This window comes from Colobus angolensis, unplaced genomic scaffold (genome assembly GCF_000951035.1).
Source record: "Colobus angolensis palliatus isolate OR3802 unplaced genomic scaffold, Cang.pa_1.0 Scaffold127, whole genome shotgun sequence".
Classification (NCBI taxonomy): domain Eukaryota; kingdom Metazoa; phylum Chordata; class Mammalia; order Primates; family Cercopithecidae; genus Colobus; species Colobus angolensis.
The window spans coordinates 8,963,861-8,991,035 of record NW_012113919.1 but is presented as its reverse complement, the minus strand read 5'-3'; the positions used below and the strand labels follow the sequence as shown (position 1 = coordinate 8,991,035).

The following is a 27,175-nucleotide window of genomic DNA, read 5'->3' as shown; positions in this document are numbered from 1 at the left end:
ATATGCTTTTCATCCAACTTGTCTACGCAACTCGGGTCCAGGATTCCTTCTAGCTACAGTAACTGAACCAAATTCTAAGGAGCCACTGCCTCACGTTGCCATGTTCCATGTTTTGCACAGATGCTTTAGTTTTGATCAAACATGTTTTGTTTTTGATTATCACACATTCCACTCCAAAATTAAATATTATTTCCCGAAAATAATTTGTCATTTTAGAAACTGATAAAACACTGAAATGGTTTTCTCTGTTTGAATACTTTCACGATCATCTCAGACACATAAGCAGAAATTTAACATAAATAATTAAAGATTGATAATACACGAAATTGTTTTTCAGATTCATTGAAATGTTCTTAATTTTTCTTCTATGAGAAATGAGTAAAATTGATTTTGCTATTTAATATTTCTAGAGGTGCTTATTTTTAACTAGTATCTTATAACTAGAAGGTATCTGGGTCTTCAAAAGAATATCATAGCATACCTTTGATCATTTAACTTGGCAAGTTTGTCTTTGAGAATATGTTGTAGTCAGATAGTTGAGAATGATCATTAGTGAACTCTCATATCCATTCATCTATTTCAAGTTGTACTTTGCCCTAAATCCAATTCAGAAGTCTGTGGGAAGACTGTAGCACTTCTGACATTTTAGAAACTAGTTAAAAGGAATTTAATTCAGCCTTTCTGAGGCACTGAAGATAAAACTTAGACTCGTATTTGTAATTCAACCCAAATGACAAATTTTTCAGTTACAAATTTTAATCTAGTTTTTAACTACCTCATGAAATTTTTACCAGTAAGTTCTAAATACAATAATAATACAAAAATCTAATTGTCAGAACACGTGCAATTTCTCTATTATGAATTTATTTATAAGTCATCCTGTATATAAAAGAAACAATTTCATGTGGATAAGTAAAATGGTTAAATTTGTTTGTACTATATACATCTATACATAATTATATGTACATATGCATAATTAAACTTATACCCTTGTTAATGATGAAGTGAACAGTTAAAATAAAGTATGCTAGTATTCACCTAATCAGGTTATTTTAATTCAGCATAAAAGATAGTTACAGTAGTTATCTAACTAGTTAATTTCATTTTTTCGATTATTCTTATCCACAAGTAAGGCTTTTGGGTAAATATGAAATGGGATAATGGCTGAAGATGAGGAACAACCACTTGCCAAGTAGCCGTATTAACGATGCAGTTTGCACAGGGAAAACAAGAAGGAATAAAAAAGCAAATGGGAAAATAATTACAGGGAACATTATCCAAGATGCTTCACTTCACATAATACTTTGTCTCATTATGAGAGTCTGCACCTAATTTTCCACCAGTTTACCAAGCTGGCATGACCATCATGATCTTGTACCATCATCAGATTCCATGAATGGAAAGATGCAGAGTTCTACCCATCACTTCTAATAGGCAAAGATAGCACATGTGCACTGATTCGGAAGAAGGACAAGGATAGAGATGGTGAGAGTTACACTCGAGCTATGGGCTATTTGCTTGTGGTAAACATGACTTAATAGTCAATGACATGGACTTCACTGACAGGGCTCATTCAGGTAATCCCACAATACTTCCACTTCTTAATGCAATATTTTCTAGGATAGGGGGTGGGGTGTAGTTGGGGGATCCATCAGGTGAGTTGAGAAGAGGAATGTGATAGGAACTTTTGTCACTGTTGGAAAGTGCGTGGGTGGTGACATTGAATAGATTCACTCAGGGAGACAAGTTAGCTATATCTTTGATCTTTCTATAAGCAGCTGAGTAGAAAGAAATTGAGCAGCAGGAAAGGAGGGACAGGATACCAGAAAGTGTCTTTTCTCCTCCATTCTTACAATGTCCTGATTCTTCAGCCCAGAGCTTTAAATATTTTTGTAACTACTTTCTTGGGGAACTGTCATCTTAACAGTAATTTTGTATGTATTGAGCTCCTAAAGCTATGGATGCTTTCTAAAGCTACAATGTAAATTTATTTCTCTCCATAATCCCTGTCACTTTCCCTGTCTCCACATAAAAAGCAAGAGAGGTAGCATTTCATTATTAATTACAGCAACAGCAAGTTGGCTGTCAGAGTCAAACCTCCACACACTTCCCCCACCAAGCTGCTGAGCTTCCAGCCATTTACTCATTAAGCTTATGATGATGATGGAGTTTTTAAAACCTGCTGTTTGCAATGGACAGTAGACCTTAAAAATCTGTCATCAATTGCTCAGTTGAGGAAATCAAATGCAAAGAGAGTGAACCAGTGTAAGAGCAAACAAATTGCACCATAAAAGATAGTAGTGTCTTTAACTAAGCTTTCATTTGAGAAGGCAACTCGGAGACTGTAAGTGGATGCTGTGAGACTGTTCAACTGAGAGCAGTTATTCACATTAAAGAGGTTGAACACATAAGAAAAAAAAAGAAAGAAAGAAAAAGAAAATCAAATCAAACAAAAACAAAGGAACAAAACACCTTAGAGTGTTTTCGTTTTTCAAATGATATGGCACTACTGAGTAAAAATGACTAGATCCATTTTTAAGTGTATTTTTTTCTTAACATTTTAAAACCAGACTACATAAGATCAGAGCACATTTCAAGGTGAACACCAATCAAGTTAAGGATCTAAGCATATAATGAATTTTTCTCTCATATTTCATAAGATATTTTTCAAAACGCACATTAATTCTGATATTTTTATTCATTTATTCAAGAAATATTAATGAGGACTGTTGAAGTCAAAATAGAAATGTAAAGAGGAACCTCTAAATTTAACATTTAATTTAGAAAGAAACAATTCGCCTGACAAAGTGCTAATATCCAGAATCTACAAATAACTCAAACAAATTTACAAGAAAAAAACAAACAACCCCATCAAAAAGTGGGCAAAGGATAGGAACAGACATTTCTCAAAAGAAGACATGCATACAGCCAACAGACACATGAAAAAATGCTCGTCATCACTGGCCATCAGAGAAATGCAAATCAAAACCACAATGAGATACTATCTCACACCAGTTAGAATGGCAATCATTAAAAAAATCAGGAAACAACAGGTGCTGGAGAGGATGTGGAGAAATAGGAACACTTTTACACTGTTGGTGGGATTGTAAACTAGTTCAACCATTATGGAAAACAGTATGGCGATTGCTCAAGGATCTAGAACTAGATGTACCATATGACCCAGCCATCCCATTACTGGGTATATACTCAAAGGATTATAAATCATGCTGCTATAAAGACACATGCACATGTATGTTCATTGCGGCACCATTCACAATAGCAAAGACTTGGAATCAACCCAAATATCCATCAGTGACAGACTGGATTAAGAAAATGTGGCACATATACACCATGGAATACTATGCAGCCATAAAAAAGGATGAGTTTGTGTCCTTGTAGGGACATGGATGCAGCTGGAAACCATCCTTCTCAGCAAACTATCACAAGAACAGAAAACCAAACACCGCATGTTCTCACTCATAGGTGGGAACTGAACAATGAGATCACTTGGACTTGGGAAGGGGAACATCAAACACTGGGGCCTATCATGGGGAGGGGGGAGGGGGGAGGGATTGCTTTGGGAGTTATACTTGATGTAAATGACGAGTTGATGGGTGCTGATGAGTTGATGGTGTAGCACACCAACATGGCACAAGTATACATATGTAACAAACCTGCACGTTATGCACATGTACCCTAGAACTTAAAGTATAATAATAAAAATAAAAAGTAAAAAAAAAAAAAAAGAAAGAAATAATTTATTAAGCAAACAACTCTGTGAAACCATTGTTAAAAAAAAAAAGAGAGAAAGAAATAATTCGCAAATCGGGGCATATATTCAGACCGGGTTGTCTTCAGCATGTCTGAAGAAGAAGAGAGGGCTGGAGATTTTACTAAAAAGAGAAATTTTAACTATTGCTCTTTAAGAAAGTTCGGTGGCACTGGTAAGGTTCTGGGAGGCTGGAACGTCTGACTGGTGACTGATGGTGGTGGGTAAAGTAAGTCTTAGATTTGCAGCAGGTTGGTTTGGCAACTATTAGATAAAACGGTTGTCAGGTTAGAGCAGGCAGTTTCAGCAGCCAGACTTGCAGTGAATTACATTTTGGGGGAGCAACGTTTTGTGTCCTGAGTCCTTTTTGTCCCTGCCCTCTTGACTCTGTTTTTACTGGGTTTGACAAGAATGACCCAATTCAAATAATCAGCTTTCACTGTACCTACTATGATCTAGTTCTTTTCCCAAACACTTTGGAATTCGAGAATAAACTAAACAGAAGAAAATCTAACCCTGAAAAAGAAAGTAGCAAATAAGTCATAAATATAATGGATAGGTAAGTTATATTGCAGATTTGAAAGAAATACGTGATGAAAAATAAGAGAAGTAGAGCAGGAAAAAAGAAATTAAGAGGGTAGGCATAGTGGAACGACAGGAGGCAAATGCAGTCTCAATCAGAAGGTAAGAGGTCAACAAACATTTTGGAAGGTGGGAGTTTTCAATATGGACAACACGGACATCTGGAGGAAGAGTTCCATGTGGAATGAGGTCACCCTAAATAATTGAACTTGCTGAAAAAAAACACAACTCTCAATTTTACTTAATAGAAGCTCCCATAAATGAGAGCAGATGAATGTTTACCTGTGTCGTGCCCCCACATGAAACAGTTCATTCTAACATGGGGCAGCGTGCATCAAAGACAAATCATGCCATCTCACAATAAGTATATCCACCAAGAACCTTTTGGAGGCCTATATTTGGCACTAAAAATACCATTATAAAGAAGAACTTGTATGCCTAATTGTACTCATTGTTTGGGTGAGGGAGAAGGGACAAAATGGAGGAAGGTGAACAAGATGGAGCAGTACCTGTTGTTTCCAGGTTCTCACCAACTTTCCCGCAGTGGGAAAATGCCGCCGGCGCCCAGGAAGACACAGATCAACCGAGCATGTGCCAGGTGACGTCAATCCGAAGAGATGGAAACTTACCGGGCCACGCCTATGGAGACGCCCCTACCACGCCCTTATCACGCCCACTGCCCTCCCCCTTCCAGTACCAATGCATAAAAGTCCGCCGCTGGCAGGAGCCGGTGTGACTTCTTCGCCCCCGCATTTGTGAACTGGAGAATCTCAACAGGGAGTGCCCGCACGACTTCCCTGGCCGCCCCACACCTGAGGACCAGAGAACCTCGCAGGAGAGTGTGTGCATATTTGAAATAAAGGGCTGCCGCTTTCTTATGTACTTTGGCCTCATGTTTAATTACTTAGCTCTCCTAAATTAAGTTACATTAAATTAAATTAAGACACTCATGCTTTGGTAAATCCTCAATTACATATACATTATCATCAACCACATACAAAAGTCTAATGTGTGCATTTACTCTGTGATTCTGTTTTATGCATATTAATAGAAGCATGTGTCTACTACTGTGGTGTCATATTAATTATTTCGAGTTTTAAATCCCAGGGACCCACTTTACCTGAGTATTGTAGCTCTAAAGTTGTAAAGAAAAAATAATGCTGATACCATAATCAGACAGACATAAACAGAAGTAGGAAGAAGTCTACTATTGTGATGAAGCCTATATCGTTTAAGACCTGAAACCTTGACCAAGCAGAATAAATAAATGAATAAATAAATAATTAAATAAAATGATTCTGGAATTGTAAGCAAGGGAAGATGAAATGATCAGTAGCAAAAAACCAAACATGAGCTGACATCATGAAAAAAATAGCAAATTCATGAATCATTCTAAAATCGAAGCATTTGTTAGTCTTAAGTGTGAATCTCTCTTCTATGAAACTCTTTAATCTGGCCTTATAGTATGATTTACAAAGCACAGTTTCTATTTCTAAGAGCCTCTTACAACTCAAAACTTGCCTTACAAATTTTCTCAGAAGTAATCTTGACAGCAAACACATATTGTTTGAACTTTGTTTTTCATATTTGGTATATTAATTGCCATTCACGTTTTAGTAGTAGATTCTACATGGTCCCAGGTGTGTGACTGTGTATGCAAGTTATATCAGAACAGGCCTTCCCAGCTTTGTCTTACAGTTATAATATGTAAAATATTGATGTAATTCTGCATCTCCCTTAAGATTTTTTGAGTCGTTTGGGATTGATAGTCTCTCTCTCTCTGGATGCTGCTTTAGGACATTTACTAAGTATACTACTGGGTCTTTCTCAGTGATTAATGATGACTAGATTAGTTGGCCTTCTCTTTTATTGTAAGTTCCCCTTTAACATTTCTGATTTTAATTGTGAGAAATAACCCTGTACATGCATGTATTACAAGTCAGGGAAGATCCTCTGGATCCATCCCATCAATTTCCCAGGAGCAACTGGCATAATTTAAATCTTCATCTAACTATTCTCCTTCAATTGTAATTGGTGCCACCTATTTTTAAAGTAGCCTATTCTTGTAACATTAACGTTATTTTGGTAATTTATTGCGACCCCATTGCCAAAAACAGGCACATGGGCGGCATAAATAAAGCAGTCTGATAATTGCTTAAACAAAACTGGGCCCCACGGACCAGCAATAAACTGTCATTAAGGTTAGGCTGGAGAAACACCTGGACTTTCTCTGGATAACCTCTTTTATTTCTCTGTTTACACTACTGCTTATTTCATAAAATGACAGTTTTGAAAGATATCAGCCATTTGTTGAAACAAGGAATGAGAAAAACATGGTCTTGGAGGTGTAATTTAGTTTTACATTTTGAATTAAGAAAATAGAAAAAGATATGTTGATGAAAAAAATTACCATATGAAAACCACAAGATTTCCACTGTAGAGCTAGAGCTATTTCACATTTTAAAAGCTTGCTCCCTTTGTGGTAACTTTATTTGTTATTTAAATTCAAGTTAATCTTCCCTGACTTGTGATACTAAAAAATAGTACTGATGGTCTTTTAGTGTTTTCATGCACAGTTCAAATAATGTATTTTAGTGTTGCAGCTTGGCTTAGCAATTGTAAAGATTTAGGTTCTGAAGGCTGTTCATCAATCAAGTGGCCTATGTACCTCATTTGCAATGTGAAAGTGTTAGAAATATGAAACAATTATGTTTATCTTATAATACAAAATAAAGAAAGATTAAAATTATACTTAAAATCAATTCAGAACACACAAGTAGGTATCACTTAAATGTCTTTTTCAATGTCAGTGAAATTTTCCGTAGCTTTTCTTTCTTAAAATTTGCTCCCAAAGTGGCCATAATAATTGATATTTTATAAAGCTGAGGAAAAAACAAAATGAATGTCTTCCCTTTATATTTATCAAAAGGTGATTTAAATTCATTCCTCTCGAATTTGATGGAAGTATTTTTTAAATTATGCTAATTTTAACACATCAAATGCATGTTTGAATACGAATAAGATCAAATCGGTCTTAAGTCATATCTGTAAGATCTTAATTTTAACATCATAGAGACAAAGATTTTAGTTAATCTTTTGTTTTGCTGTCAAATTTCTCTAATTATGGACATGACACATTTTATCTTATTCAGTTTCAATTATATATATATAATTGAATATATCTACGTGTATATATACACACACATATATATATATACACACACACATATATCTATATATGTTGGACTCATCTATGTACATGAAGATGCTAGCTTTGAATGAAATACTATCAATTAGAAACTATTGTTCATGCTTAATATAAATTCAATTATAAACCGAAATCCTTTAAGACAAAACAGGAAATCAGTACTCTTAAAAGTTTTCTCCCAGTAATTTGATGTTTTGGAAAAATTTAGTACCATATATTTTTCCCCAAATATTACCTTTCTTCATTAAAAATAATAGTAATAATTCTGGAGAGTTATTTACACTGTGATTTATTAATTCAATCCCTATGATCTAACATGGTAATGAAAATGGTCTTTATATTTAAAATGTGCATGTTATATTGCCAGTTTTTACTGAGCACATACATTGTCGGCTAACACACATTCCTTTGTAGTTGAGTGTTTAGCAAAGAAAGCCATTGTTCCATTGGCAAATTAGCATCATTAGTTGAAGGAGTCCACGGGTTTAAATTGCAGGAGGTTTGCAGGAAGCATGTGTGCTGGCAGAGCTGTGTGGTAAGGCATCTGCAATAACCGTCTACATTATGCTTCCATTTAGCTGGTGTCATCACTCTGTCACTTTCATCTATTCCATAATTTGCACAAAAAGAAAGCACACCACAACAACTCTTTAAATTCCAAAAATGTATGGTAAACTGTCAGTTTCTCTTCTATAAAGTTGTTTGTCTCAGGATTTTACTTGGCGTACAATTTCTCAATAGATGTATCCTTCCTTCCCAAATGCAAAGGAAATTCCATTGATCAATAGGGGTTGCAGTACTTATCAACATCACAACAGAGACAGCTTAATTCCTTAGATTAGCATTTGGCTCAAATCAGCAAATGTTTTCTGAGAAATTACTATTTATACATTTAAAAGTATCCAACTTCCCTATCTACCTCCTATCAGCTCAAAATATAAGCCAGGGCCATGTGGCTGCATCTTAATCACGTTCGAGCTGGAGAGCCATCGGTTGAAAGCCTGTCTCAGTTCACAGATATGAGAGATTGTAATATTTTAACATTTCCTCCTGCCAAGTTGCTAAGCAATAAAACTATCTTGGCACTTTCCTGCCAGTTCATCATGAAGAACTACTTTAGTTTAGCTTAGTCTTTTGATGAAACAAATGGAAGGCAGCTGCACCAAACGGCCTTTCAGAAACATGTTGCCAAGCAAATCCCAGGAACTTTCACCCCTTTGCATAGCTAATTTAGATGGCTTGAAGCAGAGAAATCCCACGCTTAAGTATCATCGTAGAAAATCAAGCCTTAAATATTAGTGATTAAAAATTATACAAACAATAGCTCATTATAATTTTTGCAGAGTGCTATCGTCCCATATTACCTTTCTCCAAGGTATACCTAAGTGTGGCTATTTCCAAGCTAAAAAAAAGGCACATTTTTCATACCATAAAGTTAACTTAAGTCAGACATACTAGACAAGCTATTGGCTAAATTTGAAGTGTATTTCTGCTTAATTTTTATTTAGCTTTTGAGAGTTTTGATTACATAAATTATGCCAAAAGAATGCCACACAATAACTTTAAACAAGAGTGAAATTTATACATTTAAAAATGTATAAAGTAAAAAGAGAAGTAAGTTTCCTTTCGCATACATCCAATCCTGTATTTTTGTATGCGTTTTTTCAGAAATGCCTCTGTGCATGTGTGTGTGCATGTGTGTATTTGTGGGTGCACATGCATAAACTAAGAATTTTAGTCTACAAACTGACAACAAAAATTGATACATTTCTTTATTACTGTTACTGTTTTTATTAAAATTGAATCATATCCTGAGCCTCCAACTTGCCACTATATGAACTAAGTTCTTCCCAACTCAGGAATCAGAAAGTCCCAAGAATCTTTATCACAGCAGAATGTTCTGGGAGAGTACCCTTGGATTTAGGGCACACAGGTCACCAAGGCAATGGCGCTGTGCAAACTCACACCATCATGTGAAGTGGACATCTGCCTTCTAGTGTTACACAGATTACACCTTCTGCTTCAGAGAGTTTGCGAGTGATCTTCTCTCAGTCTGCCCTCCTCACATTTCAGGTCCTTCACCGAGCCAACTCCTGCTCACCATTATCCTCAGCCTGAAATCACAAAGCTTCTTTATGTAGACCTTCTTTACCAACTCAGATTAAATTAAAACCTTTCCTCCTAGTGGACAACAAGGCACTTTTTAATGTATCCATTATCATACTTCTCACATTTGTTTTTGCCAGCTCTCTTCTTCCCAAACTATGGTATCCATAAGGGTAGGACACAGTGCTGGACATTTATTCATTAATTGGACGGATACTCACTGAACATCTACTATGGTGAATTGATGTGCTGGATGCTGAGAAAAAAACTTCTATTTGAATGGCATGATTCTCTCTCACTGTCCCTACCTTTGAGACAGATGTGAATAAAAAAGCTACACATCATTACTTAATTAGAATGGCAAATGGTATACTATCTATATGAGTAGATGGACCAAGTTAGTCAGGTGAGAGAGGTGAGTGTTTCAGGAAATTATCTGGAAAAATTTGTATGTAAGTTGAGACCTGAGAAGTAAACACAACTTCATTAGGAGGGAAGAGCGTCCTTAGTTCTTTAGTGAGATTGGAAGGTGTGTGCAGTAAAAGACTTACAGAGGAGGAGGTGGTGGACACATTCTGAAAGAAGTATTCTAAAGCCAGGCTGGCCAGCAGGGTTTTTATATTACTGAATCTTTTGGGGTTTTTTCCATGGGAATACTGTGAAGCCATAAGCAAGGCAGCGATACGAGTAGATCTGCAATTAGAAGATGATGGTGGACTTAGCCAAGATGGTGAAAACAAACAGAATAGAATTGAAAGATATTTTGGAGTTAGAAATACGAGAATTTAGTGATTCACGGAATGTGGGTCTGAGGCAAAGAAGATAAAACTTAAAAAATATACGAAGAAAAGCAATAGTTAACACTTATAATGCAGTTGCTAGGTACTAATCATTATTTAAGTTTCTCACATGTATTAGTACATTTAATTTGCACAATAACCATAAGAAGTAGGTGTCATTAATACTCAAACATCATAGATGAGGAAAGTAAATCAAAGGGTTAATAAATAACTTGCCCAAAGTCATACGACCATAGGGTGGTTTGGCTCCAGAATCTATTACTTACACATTACTCCTGGGCTTTTGGAATGAGAAACTGAGGATGGTGTTGCCATAAACTGGAATAGGGAACATTGGAGAAGCAGTGAATCTGGGTTAGGGCACAAGATGACTTATGGACAGGTTGAATTTAAGGTACCTCTGAGATAGGCAACTAGAGAAGACAGTCCTGGCATTCTAAAGTTGAATATAAACAGAAGATAGCATTTTGGGACTTATCAAAGTATAGATGATAATGAAAGCCATGGGATGCATGAAAGCGTTCAGGATTACAGTACAGAGTAAAAAAAAGAAAGCCTATATGAAGTACAGGAAGGGGTGTTGGCCTCATTGTCTAAGGAGGAAATGCTAGGGTAGTAGAACAATGGGATTACGCTGTCACAAAAACCAAAGGAAAAACATAATTTCTTAAATCATGGTCTGCCACTGAATCTGGCTATAAAATCTTATCTTGCACTAAAAGGATTTGTAGCTTTTCCAGCTGAGAATGGGGTTCAGGATACTGAATCAACACAAGAAGAAAACTCAGCTACATTTCCTATAGGAAGGAGAGATTTTGACAGTGAGTAGTTTTTCAAAATTCAGTTCTTACATCCTACCACCATTAAACAGAACGCTGAGTTTAAGCAAATGTGGATGCAATCATAACGAAATAATACCATGGCTCAATTACACCTGCCAAAAATGCGGGATTAAAAGGCATTTAATTAGTTATTATCATTTTAGTTTACTCAGAATTAGTTATACTAGATCTATTCTTTTTTTTTCTTAATAAATTGTGTGTGATAATTATAGTCCTTTAAACAATTTAAACTTTCTTCTTCCTTCAGTGCTCAGATATATGCTGGGAACAGTCTACCAACGTTGTTGGCAAGTCTGATACCTGTTAGTTCACATCATCTTTTCAGAAAAAGAGAAAGGCATTTAATTGTCAATGGGAGGAGAAGCCCATAATGTTAATAACTTGTGTATTATGTTAATTGTCTGTTTTAAAAGAAAGTAGTGTTAAGATATAACAGTAACCAAAATGATAGGCTTTTTCTGTGCATTAAACTTTGTGAAAATTCTGCATAATTATGACTTACTAGTATTTTTGAACAATGCTTAACATACTAATCTTATATAAACTCTAGACCAAAATAATAAAGCATCTTAATTTACACCTTGATCTCTCAAAAATTAAGCATGTCTTTGGTGAATGGTTTTATATATACATATACCTAAAGCATATAAAACGCAAATTTATGTTTGGCACCTGTGTTCTGTAAAGAGAAGGTTGATTTGTTTTTTAACTGTCATATTTGGAGTGGAACTATAATACAAAAGTATAGTATTCTTTTTGTTTTTTGTTTTTTGTTTTGAGATGAAGTCTCGCTCTGTCATCCAGGCTGGAGTGCAGTGGTGCTATCTCGGCTCACTGAAACATCTGCCTCCTGGGTTCAAGCAGTTCCCTGCCTCAGTCTCCTGAGTAGATGGGATTACAGGTGCCCGCCACCATGTTCAGCTATTTTTTGTATTTTTACTAGAGGTGAGTTTCAACAACTTGGCCAGGCTGGTCTTGAACTCCTGACCTTGTGATCCACCTGCCTCGGCTTCCAAAGTGCTGGGATTACAGACGTGCACGAGTGAGTCCAGCCCATATTCTTGTTTATCAATTTAAAGATGCTCTGCACTGTTTCTGACTCTTTAAAAATAACTTAGATGCAAATTTATTGTGAGGAAAAAAAAAGAAAAGAAAAGAAGAAAACCTTTCAGGTAAAAGGTGTTCTCCGGGATGGAAGAACTACCTGGCATGTAAGAAAAATAGTGGTCCTAATGCATACTGTGACTGTTTGCATATACTTCTGTTTGTAAAAACATCAATTTTACTTTTCAGAGGATTTGTAAGAATCATTTAAATTTTCATTGAAATAAATGAGAAGTCATACTGCCACTTATAAAAAAAGAAAGGAAGACCTTTGTTGAGGAGAATGCAGTCAACCAGTAAATTGCAGGTTCTCAGAACGTTTATTGACGTACTGATTATTCATTCCATTATACTCTAACATCTGTATATTTTTACCAGTGTTCTCAGACCACTTCTAGCAAAACGTAAATCTGTGATTGTGATCTCTGAAAGTCAGTCCTTTTATCTACTCAAGTAAGTGCAAATTTTAGAAAAAAAATTATTTTCCCTAGAAATATAAGGTGTTCTTTTCTTAATTTATCCACTAACTGTTTAGAAATATAATTAGCTTCTAAGATTTCAAAAACAGTAAATTTTAAATATCATATCTATTGGTTAAAGTTTAAAATACTTTCAGGAAATAAGCAGATTTGAGTTAATGTTAATTTTATCCAACTAACACTTGAAAAGGATCATTGATTTATATTACTGCCCGCTTGAACCATTTTAATTAATGTACTACTAATCATAACAGTGTTAGTTACAATTTTGTCTTCAAGTACAATAAAGGCACATAGATTTGAACTTTTTTGATTATTTTTGGCCTCCTTGTCAATGCCTCATAATCAAAATTTTAATTAAGATTTTGCACTAAAAGTAAAAAAGAAAATTGGGATAAAAATGTGCAGTGTGTTTTATTCATTGTAAGGAGGCATTTTTCCTATATCTAAGTTTAACTAATTCTGGTCCTCTACCTGCTTAGATTAACTAATAAGAATTTTATAAACATTTCTTCCCATCTTGTTATAAATCAAAAGTGGCAATCTTTCCACATTTTGATGTAGTAATTTTGAGCTTATTACAAAGTAAAATAAAAAATTAAAAACAAATATCACCTTATAAGAATTCAAATGGTATGTATCAAATATTAATTTAAATTGCTGTTAATAATATTACATGAAATACGCATGTTGTTAAATTGTAAATTACTATCTGGTTAAATAGAGTATATATATATTATCTAGAGTCAAATCAGATTATGGCAATGTTGTAGAATTTAACTGAATGCCCGGATGGAGAAACTATGCTTACATTATAAAAAGAGGACTACAATCCTAGAGTTGGACTCAAGCACAAGCATCTCTGTTTTGCAGAGGAAGACACTAAGGTCTTCAGCAATTAAATTGCTTTTTGGGAAAGGTGGGAGATTCTGGGAACAAAGAAACTTGAATCCAGTTTTCTTCAATTCCATGTCAAGACAGTTGCATTTTGTGAGAAAATAGCTACTGCCATTTATCATAAAATCATATATATGCAATTACATAAAACTAATTGTGTGTATGTATCTGTGTATGTGTGCATGTACAATATATAAAATTATCAAGATTTATCAAAGTCCATCCAGCTGCTAGCCATGAGGGGGATCTAGGATTCTATCACATGATACCTTTTTATGAGGCCTTTGTTCTTTCCATTACATTTGTCAGCTTGTTCATCAAAGAGATTCTTCATTATTTACTGAAATATCACAAAAGTGATGGTGAGCTAGGTTGCCTCACTGACCTTGATAGGTCCTTGGCAAATTCATATTGACTCTCCACAAGTAAAACTCTAAGGCAGTTTTTCTCATTGTGATGCTTTTGTCTACAATCTTAATTGTTAACTCTCCCAAAGAATAAACACAGAATATATCAAATTTTTAACCCATATAGGTAGGAATATGGGTAAAGAGAAAGGAAGAAAGCAAGGTTAATGGTGGGCAGTGGCTAAATGAACAGAACATTCAGTTAAGTATTTCATCTCCAAAATGGTATAAACTGTGGCAGAAAGTACTTTGTTGAATCAGTAGTTTCAAGACAGACACGTAGTAGGGACACCGAAGGTACAAAATAGAGCACTGATGAAGGAGTGAATTATCATCTTCACAGATGAGTAGAGAAAGAGAAGGTCTAAGTATTGAGATGAGAATATAGAAATGTCTGAAGCAGAACACAGCTCAGAAATTCAATCTGAATATATTCCAATTCAGTGCCTTGCAATAGATACATAATGGTTGCCTATCTTTCCATCATACAAAACAATGCATATCATTTAAACATTTTTTCTAGCATGAAAATGTGCCTGGGTTATGCAATATACACTTTATCAAAATATGATTCTGGTGGCTGCAAGCACTTAATTGTAATGATCTGCAAAACAAGCAATATTTTTAACTCCAGAATTCCAATCAATATTAGTTAATGAGGTGTGTGACAACCTATATAACACGTTTAAATAGTCTTAGTGGCCATCATAATACAAATTCTCCACTTACGGTATATTTAATTTTAATCCTTGCAATAATATAAATGAAATACATCTAAAACACCTGATAGTAAGCACTCAAGTAAAAGACCCCATAACATGGCCTTAAAAAAGGTTAATCTCTTATTGATGGAGTCATGAAAACATTTTTGTTATAGATATTTTTATGTTCCTTCTTATATCAATCAGGATTAAATTTTCAAACTTTCATACCATTTAACAACAGACTGAATAAATAACAAAGTTGTTAACACAAAATGAATAAATATTTTGTATAATTTAAAAATAGAAGATAGAAAAAATAACTTGGTAACAAAAATGTGTTTAAAATATTTTATGGTCTCTATCCCATGATGTTATTCCATTTTCTCATAACTGTAGACCTTTAGCTATGAAACGGAGGGAAGGGGCATTGTACACTTGTTACCTAGAAAACAAATCATTTATAGGTCTTATTTTTTGGAAGGGAGATATATTTTAATTCAACTAAAATGTAAAACATTGGAAGTGTCCCCCTATCAAGGCTTAGTTTTGCTATTGCTTAATACAGATGAAGAAAAAAAAATCATATACTAAACTTGGGAAGCTTGGGTTTTCTCTTCAAGTAAGCTGTGATGTGATTGTTCCATCTAAACAGTTATATCAACTTTACTTTGTATCATATGAAAACAACACCCTCCCGAATAACAATGTATTGTCTATTTCCACCTGCTAAACAAGACAAGACCACATGAAATAGGATTAGCTTAGTCATAACCTTCAGGAAGCTTCAGACATATTGTTTATTGCAAATGGACATGTATTATAAATGTAGATACAGACACATCTTTGTGATATTACTTCTCGAAGTATGTTCTTATGGAAACTTAACTTTGCTCATCCAGTCAGATTTCCAGAAATTGATCTACTGTGACAATTAATATCTTATTCTCCGACTCTTTGTTATTCTCATTCTGTACTTACTTTGCTTTCATCAAAGACCTTTTAGCAAAATTAATTTCTAGGACCATTTTCTTAGCGAACTAATGCCATTTGATGAACAATGGTCAGTTTTGTTTTTATCTCAAGGATCACACTGGGCATTTGTATCTGACTTTTCACTCAGTTTGTAATACATTCTGGTTCCCTTTGGAGGATGTTTGTTCTTTTTTTTCCTCTGCCTGCTCCCAACATTAAAATCCAAGGTAAACTCTTAATTAAGTGGAGTTGACAGAAGTCACGTTTTCTCTAAAAAGAACAATTGGAATCCACTGGATTTGCCCTATCAAGAAAAAAGAAAATAGTATCTCCAAGAGTAGGTACTGGTAATTAATTAATCCCTAATCTTTTAAAAAAGTATCTGTATTAATCCATTTTCATGCTGCTGATAAAGTCATACCTGAGACTGGGTAATTTATCTTAAAAAAAAAAAAGAGTAAGTTTAATGGGTTCCGCACGGCTGCAGAGGCCTCACAATCATGGCAGAAGGCAAAAGGCACATCTTACATGGTGGCAGGCAAAGGGAATGAAAGTCAAGAGAAAGGGGAAACCTTTTATAAAATCATCAGATTTCCTGAGACTTATTCACTACCACAAGAACAGTATGGGAAAAACTGCCCCCATAATTCAATTATCTCCCACCAGTTCCCTCCCACAAGATGTGGGAATTATGGGAGCTACAATTCGAGATAAGATTTGGGTGGGGACACAGCTAAACTGTATCATTGTCATACATCATATTCATCTGGTAGTGGTCAGGACATCTGTGCACAACCTCAGAGTTAGCAGATTTTTGCTTTTCCATCCTTACTATCTCACACCAGTGGTTTCCATCCTAAAGTACACAAATCATGCTATTTTTCTGCTCTTTGATTTCCTAAGCAATATACCAACTACTTTAGAACTGTGCTCCTGTACAATGCCCCTTTTCTTCACGGCCACCTACAAATCTATTAAGTACCTAAAGACTTTTTTTCCTGTGATGGGGATTTTGATGCTTGTTTGTTCTTTCTGTGCCAACTTCCTACATCTCTGAGTCTCATCCATATGTCCCGACTGCTACCTCTAAAACTAAAAGCTACCATTTATTATTTGCTGCATTTCCAAAATCACTCTAAGTACTTTGTCTACATTGTCTCATGTAATCTTCACAGTTTTTTGAGTTGTGTATTATATGTGGCTACTGTCCACATTCCTTCATTAAAGTTGTCATGGATTTTAGTTTATTTTAATTAAATGGCCAATGAAGATTTTGAGAACTAACTGTGATCACACAGCAGAGGTGGGAATGCGTTTGAAGATATCTATATTAATTTTCTAAGGCTGCCATAGCAAATTTGCACAAACTTGGCATCTTAAAATAACAGAAATTGATTTATTTTACAGTTCAGAAGGCCAGAAATCTGTTTTCTCACAGTTCGGGCCAGAAGTCAGAAAGCAGCAGAGGGCTCCTTCTGGAGCCTCTTAGGAAAAACCTGTCCTATGCCTCTTCCCTAGCTTCTGGTGGTTCCCTTCATTCTGTGGTGTTCCTTAATTAGTAGTTGCATCAATCCAATCTCCAAATCTGTCATTGAATGGTCTTCTTTCTTGTATAACTCCCCTGCATCTTTGTATTCAAATATCCTTCTCCTTTCTCCTTAGAAAGATACTAATCACTGGCCAGGTGCAGTGGCTCACACCTGTAATCCCAGCACTTTGGGAGGCTGAGGCAGGTGGAACTCGAGGTTAGGAGTTCAAGGCCAGCCTGGCCAACACGGTGAAACCTTGTCTCTACTAAAAATACAAAAAGTAGCCATGCATGGTGGTTCCCTTCATTCTGTGGTGTTCCTTAATTAGTAGTTGCATCAATCCAATCTCCAAATCTGTCATTGAATGGTCTTCTTTCTTGTATAACTCCCCTGCATCTTTGTATTCAAATATCCTTCTCCTTTCTCCTTAGAAAGATACTAATCACTGGCCAGGTACGGTGGCTCACACCTGTAATCCCAGCACTTTGGGAGGCTGAGGCAGGTGGAACTCGAGGTTAGGAGTTCAAGACCAACCTGGCCAACATTGGTGAAACCCCGTCTCACTAAAAATACAAAAATTAGCTGAGCATGGTGCACCTGTAATCCCAGCTACTGGGGAAGCTGAGGCAAGAGAATGGCTTGAACCCAGGATGTGGAGGTTGCAGTGAGCCGAGATCGTGTCACTGCACTCCAGCCTGGGTGACGAGCAAGACTCCATCTCAAATAAAAATAAATAAATAAAAGATACTAATCATTAGATTTAGGTACCACCTTAACTGAGTAGGACTTCATTTGAACTTCATTATATCTCAAAAGACCCTACTTCTAAAAAGGGTAACATTCATAAGCACCAAGGATTAGAATGTGAACATATATTCTTGGGGGACACAAGTCTACCCAATAAAATGTCTAATTCCAAGTTGAATGCTCAAGTATACAGTATACAGCACTAAACTACATCCTACTGCTTTACTGGGTGACTCCCTTTTAAAAGCCTGCCATGGTCTCAACCATAATACTTCAATTTGTTTTACTCGAGTTGTCCTATATGTTTTTCTAGACCCAATCTCAAGCCATCCTTAGCAAGAATTTTAAGAAAATTTCACATATTACGCAAGTACTCAGTCAATGCAGAATAAGCAATGCTTTCCCTGACTAGTTCTATTCTGTTTCTTCTGCTTCCTGAACTTCTAGAAAGATCTCACCTGAGTTTCAGTAGAGTCTCCTTACATCCTACATGAATGATCTAATCTCCAACCTCAACAGACTTCAAGTCAGTAATAAGTAAACAGAAAAACTTTGACTCATGTTTAAAATATTTCACTTGCCTTGGCCTCCCAAAGTGTTGGGATTACAGGCATTAGCCACCATGCCCGGGTAGATCACAAGGACAGGAGTTCAACACCAGCCTGGCCAAGATGATGAAACCCTGTCTCCACTAAAAATACAAAAATTAGCCAGGCATGGCGGCGGGCGCCTGTAATCCCAGCTACTAGGGAGCCTGAGGCAGAGAACTGCTTGAACCTGGGAGGCAGAGGTTGCAATGAGCCAAGATCATGTGACTGCACTCCAGCCCAGGTGACAGAGTGAGACTCGGTTTCAAAAAAATAATAATAATAAAATAAAATAATTCACTCATAAATAAATTTATTCAATAAGTATTTCATTCAAGTACGTACACATTAGTACATGGTTCCAATGATCTTTGATTGAAAACCTTGGAAATAGCTTTAATTATATATTATATTTACATTGACATCCACTCAGGTATGAATATTCTCCATAAAATTTTTGGTTTTTCCCTTTACATTCTTTTGTGAAACGTTTGGCTTCCTTGTCTACTAACACTTTTTAATATGACAATTATCATTAATTATTCACAAAGTGAGTTAATATTTGCTACATATTTAAGGTCTAATTTGTTGCACTATTTTGCATGTACTGTACCCGCTTTCTCAAAAAGAATGCAGGCCGGGCGCGGTGGCTCAAGCCTGTAATCCCAGCACTTTGGGAGGCCGAGACGGGCGGATCACGAGGTCAGGAGATCGAGACCATCCTGGCTAACACGGTGAAACCCCGTCTCTACTAAAAAAATACAAAAAAACTAGCCGGGCGAGGCGGCGGGCGCCTGTAGTCCCAGCTACTCGGGAGGCTGAGGCAGGAAAATGGCGTGAACCCGGGAGGCGGAGCTTGCAGTGAGCTGAGATCCGGCCACTGCACTCCAGCCTGGGCGACAGAGCGAGACTCCGTCTCAAAAAAAAAAAAAAAAAAAGAGCATAAGGCTTGGTGATGGTGGCAGATATGGAATTTTAGACTCTCCATCTGCCTCGACAAGGCCCTGTTGTGCAGCACACACATTGCACAGTCTCACGGAGTAGTCTTGGCCTTAGCTGAGGGGACAAAAAGAATTGTTTGGTTAAGAAATGAGATTTAGCAGCTTACATAAATCCTTCACATGTTTTAAGCACTTTTTGGACATCAGTGCCTTACATTAATTAATCCATTTAATTCTTCTACATGCCATGAGTCTATCCACACCCATTTTACTCACGTGCAAACCAAGGCACAGCGAGGTTAAATGACTTGTCTAAGGTCACACAATCTTTGAGTGGTAGATTCTGGATTCAAATACATGCAGCCTGATACTGAGACTGTGTTCATGGAAACTTTACTGCCTTTAAACTGAAGAAATTAGAATAAATGTAAATTCCTGGGACTATCAAAAAAGTGTAATAAGCTGTAAGTAGGAGGCATTATTAAATCAAGGAACTCACTTTGGGAAATACCAGCTTAGAACTTCATAGGCTTATGATAGGATTTATAAACAATCAAAGTATCAAGTTGATAAGTCATTCTGTGACTTGTAGATAAATATCTTACCAGTTTTTATACTAGGCTGAAATCCTTTTTCAAGAGATTAAATCACCAAAGGTATTAGCTCTTTGTTTTGTGTGCAATTTTTCCACTGCCAATAATTTTGTTTTCTGAGTAGTGAAACAAGTAATTCCCAAATTAAGACCACGTAAAGACTATAGGTCCTCATTTTCCTAATTGCAAAGAAAATTATTTTAAAAGTAATTTTCCCCTCAGAAGCAATTCCAAGACTGAAGATTAAATATACAGAGAAGCCATGATTCAGGCTTTAAAAAAAGAAAAATAGCTTTTTAAAGGAGTAGAAATGAAAACAGTTAAAGTCAATATATTTAATTACTAAGATTTTATTGTATCTTTTACTCACATAAAAAGACAAAAATAAAACATGTTTCTGGTTTTCACAGTAACTGATCTGATAATGTCAACTTTTCAAAAGAGATAGCTACGACTCAGGGCTTTGAGAATGTAAAGAGACCACCTTCGCATGTTGGGAAATGGTACGATTTCATGTTATCAGTGCAGTTCCCTTCTCGGGGGAAAGGTAAGCACATAGCTAACTCCAGCTCCCAGCTGCTATTTGATGATAACAGCTCACGGAGCTGTGGGGCTGCTGAGCCTTTCCTATCTCATTCTGGAATTCCTCTACGACCCATCTGTACTACCAGAGGACTGGATCCTCAAAGTAGACATTTGATCTCATGAAGCCACTGCTGGGCTCCAGAGAGAAGGAAAAACTAAGAAGTTTTAAGACCCCCATCCTCCTTGGTTTACCTCCGTCATCAAAGAACAACAACGACAACAACAACACAAAACTAAAACGACTTATTATTTATTAATTATGCTGCGGCAGACAATATGCTGAACATGAGGCATAATTCAATTTTTTTAAAAACAAATGATAATTTATCTCTGTTTTATAGAAGTGTGAAACTGTCAGGAAGACAGGATGAAGTGATTTGCCTGAGGCCATATTGTCAAACAAGGAATTCATATTCACCTTTCTGGAATTCTTAGGATAATGATTACAAGTGTTCAATTGTTAAAAATTGGCAGATAAAATTGTATGTATTTACCATGTACAACACAAAATGTTGAGGTATGTATTCTGGAATGACTAAATCCAGTTAACATAGGCATTGTCTCACATAGTTACTTTTGTGGTGAGAACAGTTAACGTTCACTCTCAACATTTTCCAAGAATACAATATATTATGTATATATATGTATATATACATATATATATACATATATATACACTCACCATGCTGCAAAACAGATCTCTTGAAGTATTCCTCCTATGTAATTGAACTTTTGTATCCTTAGACCAAAGTCTCCTCACCTGACTCACTCCTCAAGCATCCCCACCCTTGGAAACCACAATTCTCCTTTCTCTACTTCTATGATATCAGCTTTCAAGAGTGAGACCTTGTGGCATTTGTCTCTCTGTTACTAGCTTATTTCACTTAACGTAACGTCCTCTATGTTCATCCACATGCAAACCCCTAGGTTCATGTCCTTTTTTAAGGTTTAATAGTTTTCTATTGTGTACATATGCCACAATTTATTTGCCCATCCACTTCTTGATGGATGCTTTAGTTGTTTCTTTCTGTATCTGAGCTATTGGGGACAATGCTCCAGTGAACATCAGAGCACAGGTACTTTTACAGGGTGGTGATTTCTTTTTCTTTGGATATATAAACCCAGAAGAGAAAGTGCTGAGTCATATGATAGTTCTTTTCTTTTCTTTCTTTCTTTTTTTTTTGGAAACCTCTGTACTGTTTTCCACAGTGGCTGCACCAATCTATATTCCCAAATTAAACTTCAATGTGCAGATGAATTACCTAAAATTCTTCATAAATTGCAAATGCTGGTTTAGACGGTGTGCTGATTTTGATGCATTTTTAAGACCCCCTCACCTCCCATCCCGTGTGATGTTCCTACTCCACTCACAGATTTCCCATGTATTATCTAGGGTCTTAACCACATTGTTTGTTTTTCTATTAGAGTTTGGAACTGGGTCACCCATGCTCTGAGGCTCTATGAAACCCTGAAGGGAGAGGTAAATATATAAGCTCTACAATCCAACGGCTTGTTTTTATATTTTGGATTTGAAACTCAGTAACCATTTTCACCCAGAGGAAATTCCTTAAACTCTCTAAGCTTCAATTTCTTTATCTGTAAAGTGGGAGTTACAGTAGTATTATCTCTCATTGTATTTTTATAGAGCAAATGAGGAACTTGATGTAAATAGGAGCCTAATGCCTGGTACATAGTAAATGTTCAGTATATATATTCATGAATATTTTTAATTAAAAAATGTTCATTGCAACATTATTCACAGGGGCCAAGATATGAAAATCAACCTAAATGTCTGCCAACAGATGAATGGATAAAGAAAAGGTTATATATATAGATACACACACACACACACACACACACACAGATGTATGTACATATCTGTGTATATATGTGTATATACACATATGCACAGATATATGCACACAATGGAATAGTATTCAGCCTTAAAAAAGAAGGAAGTCCTGTCATTTTCGACAACCTGGAGGACATTATGCTAAGTGAAATAAGATGGGGATGGAAAGACAAATACTGCATGATCTCACTTATATGTGGAATCCAAAGTTGAATTTACAGAAGCAGAAAGAGGAATGATGGTTACCTGGAACTAGGATTAGGGGAAATGGAGAGATGTTGGTCAAGGGGTAGAAATTTTCAATTAGGCAGAAAAAGTAATTTCTGGAGACCTAACGTAGAGCATGGTGACTATAGTTAGTAATATTATATTGTATAATTGAAATCAGCTTAGAGAGTAGATCTTAAATGTTCTCACTATACAAAAAGATACTTATGAGAGGCGATGAATATGTTAACTAGCTTGATTGTGGTAATCATTTCATAATGTATACATGTATCAAAACATCACAGGGTACAGCATACAGAAATATATTCAATTTTTTTTGTCAATTACACCTCATTAAAGCTGCACAGAAAAGCATCATTGATAAATTTCTAAAATAATAATAATAAGTTTCCTGAGGAGATGGCTCACGCCTGTAATCCCAGCACTTTGGGAGGCCGAGGTAGGAAGATTACGAAGTCAAGAATTCAATACTAGCCTGACCAACATGGTGAAACCCTGTCTCTACTCAATACAAAAATTAGCTGAGCACAGTGGTGCACGCCTGCAATCCCAGCTACTCAGGAGGCTGAGGCAGGAGAATTGTTTGAACCTGGGAGGCGGAGGTTGCAGTGAGCCAAGATCGTGCCACTGTACTCCAGCCTGAGCAACAGAGCAAGACTCCATCCCAAAAATAGTAATAATCATAATAACAAAAATTTTAAAAAAAATTGCTTAGAAATTTCAAAATACAGTGCCCTCCACTGAACTTCCTTAATCCACATAGCACTGTATTTTTAGTCTATAGTAATCGTTACAAAGTTAGCCACTTAGCACAGATTTATTATTGCACAATTTCTGTTGGTCAGAGCCTGTCACATTTTAGCCAAGTCCTCTACTCAGGGTCTCAAAAGGCTATCAGGGTGCTGGCCAACTGCACCCTCATCTGGAGGCCTGACTACAAAAAGATCAGTTTGAAGGCCCCTCAGAGTGTTGGTTGTAAGATTGTGGTCCCTCTTGCCTCACTCTCAGTCAGCTGGGAGTGACCTCACCTCCTCCAGGCTGCTATGAGGTTATGCCACAGGCCCCCTCCATTTCTGTAACAAAGAACTGCCCTCATATTGAACACATCTCACACCTCAGATCTCTCTGATTTCCCTTCTGCTTTCAACTAGACAAAACTCTCTGCTTATAGAAAGGTTCGTGTGATTAAACTGTGCTCTATTTTAAGGTCAAGTGTGCTATGTAATACGACCAAATCATGAGAGTAAAATCTATTATAGTGACATTCCCTGGAATTATGCAAGAGGGAAACTACCGCTGGAGGGGTAATCTTTGGGGCCAACTTAGACTATTGATTATTCCATGTTCAAGGAGAGCTGGCATATAATTGGAGAGCTAAGAACCGTCAACATCTCAACATCTAAAAAAATAAAAATTGCAATTGTATTTAAAATGTTAGGAAACATAGTTAGAAATTTAGGGTTTTAAGCAGATGTAAAGATCTTTTTTTTAATCATGGTACCACCTAATTACAATATTAGATAAAGAAGAACAATTAAGCCTAGTCTATATGTTAGAGAAATATAGTAATTTTTCTGGAATTATTTATTATGTGCAGGCTTCGGGTTATTGGAACAGATCATTGAACATAATATGTTTTAAAGTACTTAAAATATTTTATAAATAAAGTTATTCTTATACAGAAGAGAAATAGTTGATATTGTATCAGAAATATTGCATTAGCATAAGTCATCTGTTTAAGGAAATACATTCCTAAACAATAGGAAGAAACACAGGCAACACTGATTTTAAAAAGATTTACAGACATGAGCTGCATGCAGGTGGTTTATGGACTAGAATTCTAGGCCTTCTAGAAGCAGAAAATATGCAACTACTCATTCTGCCTTATGGGCATTTCAGAGCTTTTAATCTAATAAAACCTATATGTCAGCCAGTAGCATGTCAGGGTCTCATTACTCTGCTTCCTTAGAGCCTGATATGGGAGGTTAAGTCCCTGCACAAATGTACCTCTTGGGGTTCCCTGAGGTGGAGCTGTGCAGGTTTGCATCTTTACTTACTGACATAAAAAAAAAAAAAAAGATGACATTAAATATTCTATTCCTGTTTTCACTCATGCGTTCACTAAGAATGATGAAAGTGGGAACTGTGTGGCATGGCCTAGGAATTGTGCATGAGCACACTCTTTATTTTACATGTCTCATCGGAAGTCAGTTTCTAACCTTCTGCCTGTAGACAAGCATATCACCTAAGCTCCCTCAGAGATTAAAGGTATACTACATAGCTTAAATGGCCCAACTAATGAAAGAGAGGTACATTTAAATTGCATCTTAATGAGAAAAAATATGAAAAGGAGAATAGAGATTTCTCAAATACAATTTAGTGAGCATGATTTTTATTACTGAACAATGTTTGCCTATGAAGTCTTATTCAACTTGATGAAAAAACGCTAAGATACATGTGAAGGAGTCCTCATTTTAATACTTTATAAAATTGCATATGCATATACTTAAGAAAGAAAAGCAAATAATGGCATATTTGCTGTCTTTAAATCATTGAGAAAAAAATAAAAGACTACATGTGTCATTTAATTTAGCTAAAGAAAGAAGGTGACTGAAAAATACAGTTTTTACATAAGACACTAAGTAGCTGGCTGGGTTTTGCTAATGTTCCCAAATTTGAAATCATTTAAAAAAGAACACTCCAATGAGCACCAGAGAACTGAGAAGTTTTAAAATAAAATTATAACTGCACTTAATCTCACATTGTCTCCTTAGCCTTTTGACATTATAATTGCTGTGCCATTTTTCACAGAGATGGCAAGCATTTTTTACATATGCATAATGTAGCCTATGTTAATGCGTATTGATTAAAGTAGATAGTGATGCAAGGATGTTGGAATTTTCCCCACTGTGACCTTACTGAATATTTCTCTCTGTTCCTTTTGTTTTCTTTATAACCAGAAGGGGGAAAAAAACATGTATTTTCCAATAAGTCTCTATGGTATCTGAACTGTAGTATTAATAGGTGAAAAATGACATGTTTAACAAAAGAAAGACTAGAAAGCATCTACATCACAACCTTCTAAGTCTTCCATTTCTGCATTGGAGACGCTATAGGAAAATCAATAACTTCCGTTGAGTCTAGTGATCTAGCTGCTTACAAGAAATTTACATCTCCCTGGCAGGCAGTTTGTAAGGTCTGGTTCACCTGGGTCACAGGAGTGCACATAATTTGCATCTTGAGCAATTTCTCTTTCCTTCTACCTGTTTCATGAGGAAAGAAGATTGAACCTGGTCATAAAGAGAAGCTCATTACGTCTCAGCTGAGAAGAGTAATTCTGTAGGTGTTCTCGGAGTGCAAGAGTATCATATAATGATAATATTTTCTCATAGCTCTTCAGACCTATGCACACACCAGGAAATGAAAGTAACATACACCGGGGCATATTTGAAGCTTTTGAGCTGTCATTCACCAAATGAAATTTAAGTGTTCCATCAAAGTCATTTGGAAATATGATCTCAAGATGGATATCCAGATTCTTTGCCAGCAAAAATATACAAGAAGATAGACATTTAGCTTATGTCTCATAAAATCTGAAAAAAAATCCTCATCCTCTTCTATTTTATTCTGCCCTTCAAAATATACAAGATCTGAATGTCAAATAAATGTTTATATTATGATATGTTCATAATGCCTGGCACATATTTTCCTAGTTAGTGCTGTAAGCTTAGATTAAAACAAATAAAAACCAAGGAGGCACTGCTGAAAACTTTTTGAATCAAAAATACAATGCAATAGCATTTAATTATAATTAAGTCTTTAATGTGCTTATTTAAATCTCACAAAATTTTAAGCATGGGTCTATCAGCAAATTCATCTAAATAAATATTTGGCACGAAGTCTAAATCCACTTTATTCCAATGTTTTTTCTCCAGGATAAAGATAATAATGAGATTCAAATGTAATAATTTTCATCCTGTATTCATGAAAATAATTGTATAGGTATAAATGAATGTATTATTACAATTCACTAAGTTGTACTCATACCTAGTCATGGGGGCCTCATATATGAAATAGAGGGAACGTACAACTTTAAAGTGTTTTATATATCCATTTCATAATTTTTCTGTTTGCAATTTGGGATGAATCTCCTTAGACAAATGGCTATGTTATTAACTCACCAACAATAACCTAGAAAAGGCTGCTTAGTACTACTTAACTTAAATACTAATCACCCTGGCCT

General features: G+C 35.8%; 1 protein-coding gene and 1 long non-coding RNA gene across 4 annotated transcripts in view; one reads left to right on the top strand and one right to left on the bottom strand.

Annotated features, from left to right (window-relative positions):
- The window catches only part of CDH12 (cadherin 12, type 2 (N-cadherin 2)), a 1,158,911-nt gene that overhangs the window by 414,148 nt on the left and 717,588 nt on the right, over positions 1-27,175 (bottom strand). The window lies entirely within an intron of this gene.
- LOC105505586 lies at positions 11,076-21,368 on the top strand. 2 transcript variants are annotated; one of them, XR_001000772.1, is made up of 4 exons: positions 11,076-11,286; positions 11,555-12,864; positions 20,678-20,814; positions 21,194-21,368. It is a non-coding gene; the product is annotated as an uncharacterized LOC105505586 (long non-coding RNA). The 2 variants fall into 2 exon arrangements; XR_001000773.1 differs by having other exon boundaries at positions 11,242-11,286; positions 12,790-12,864; positions 21,194-21,320.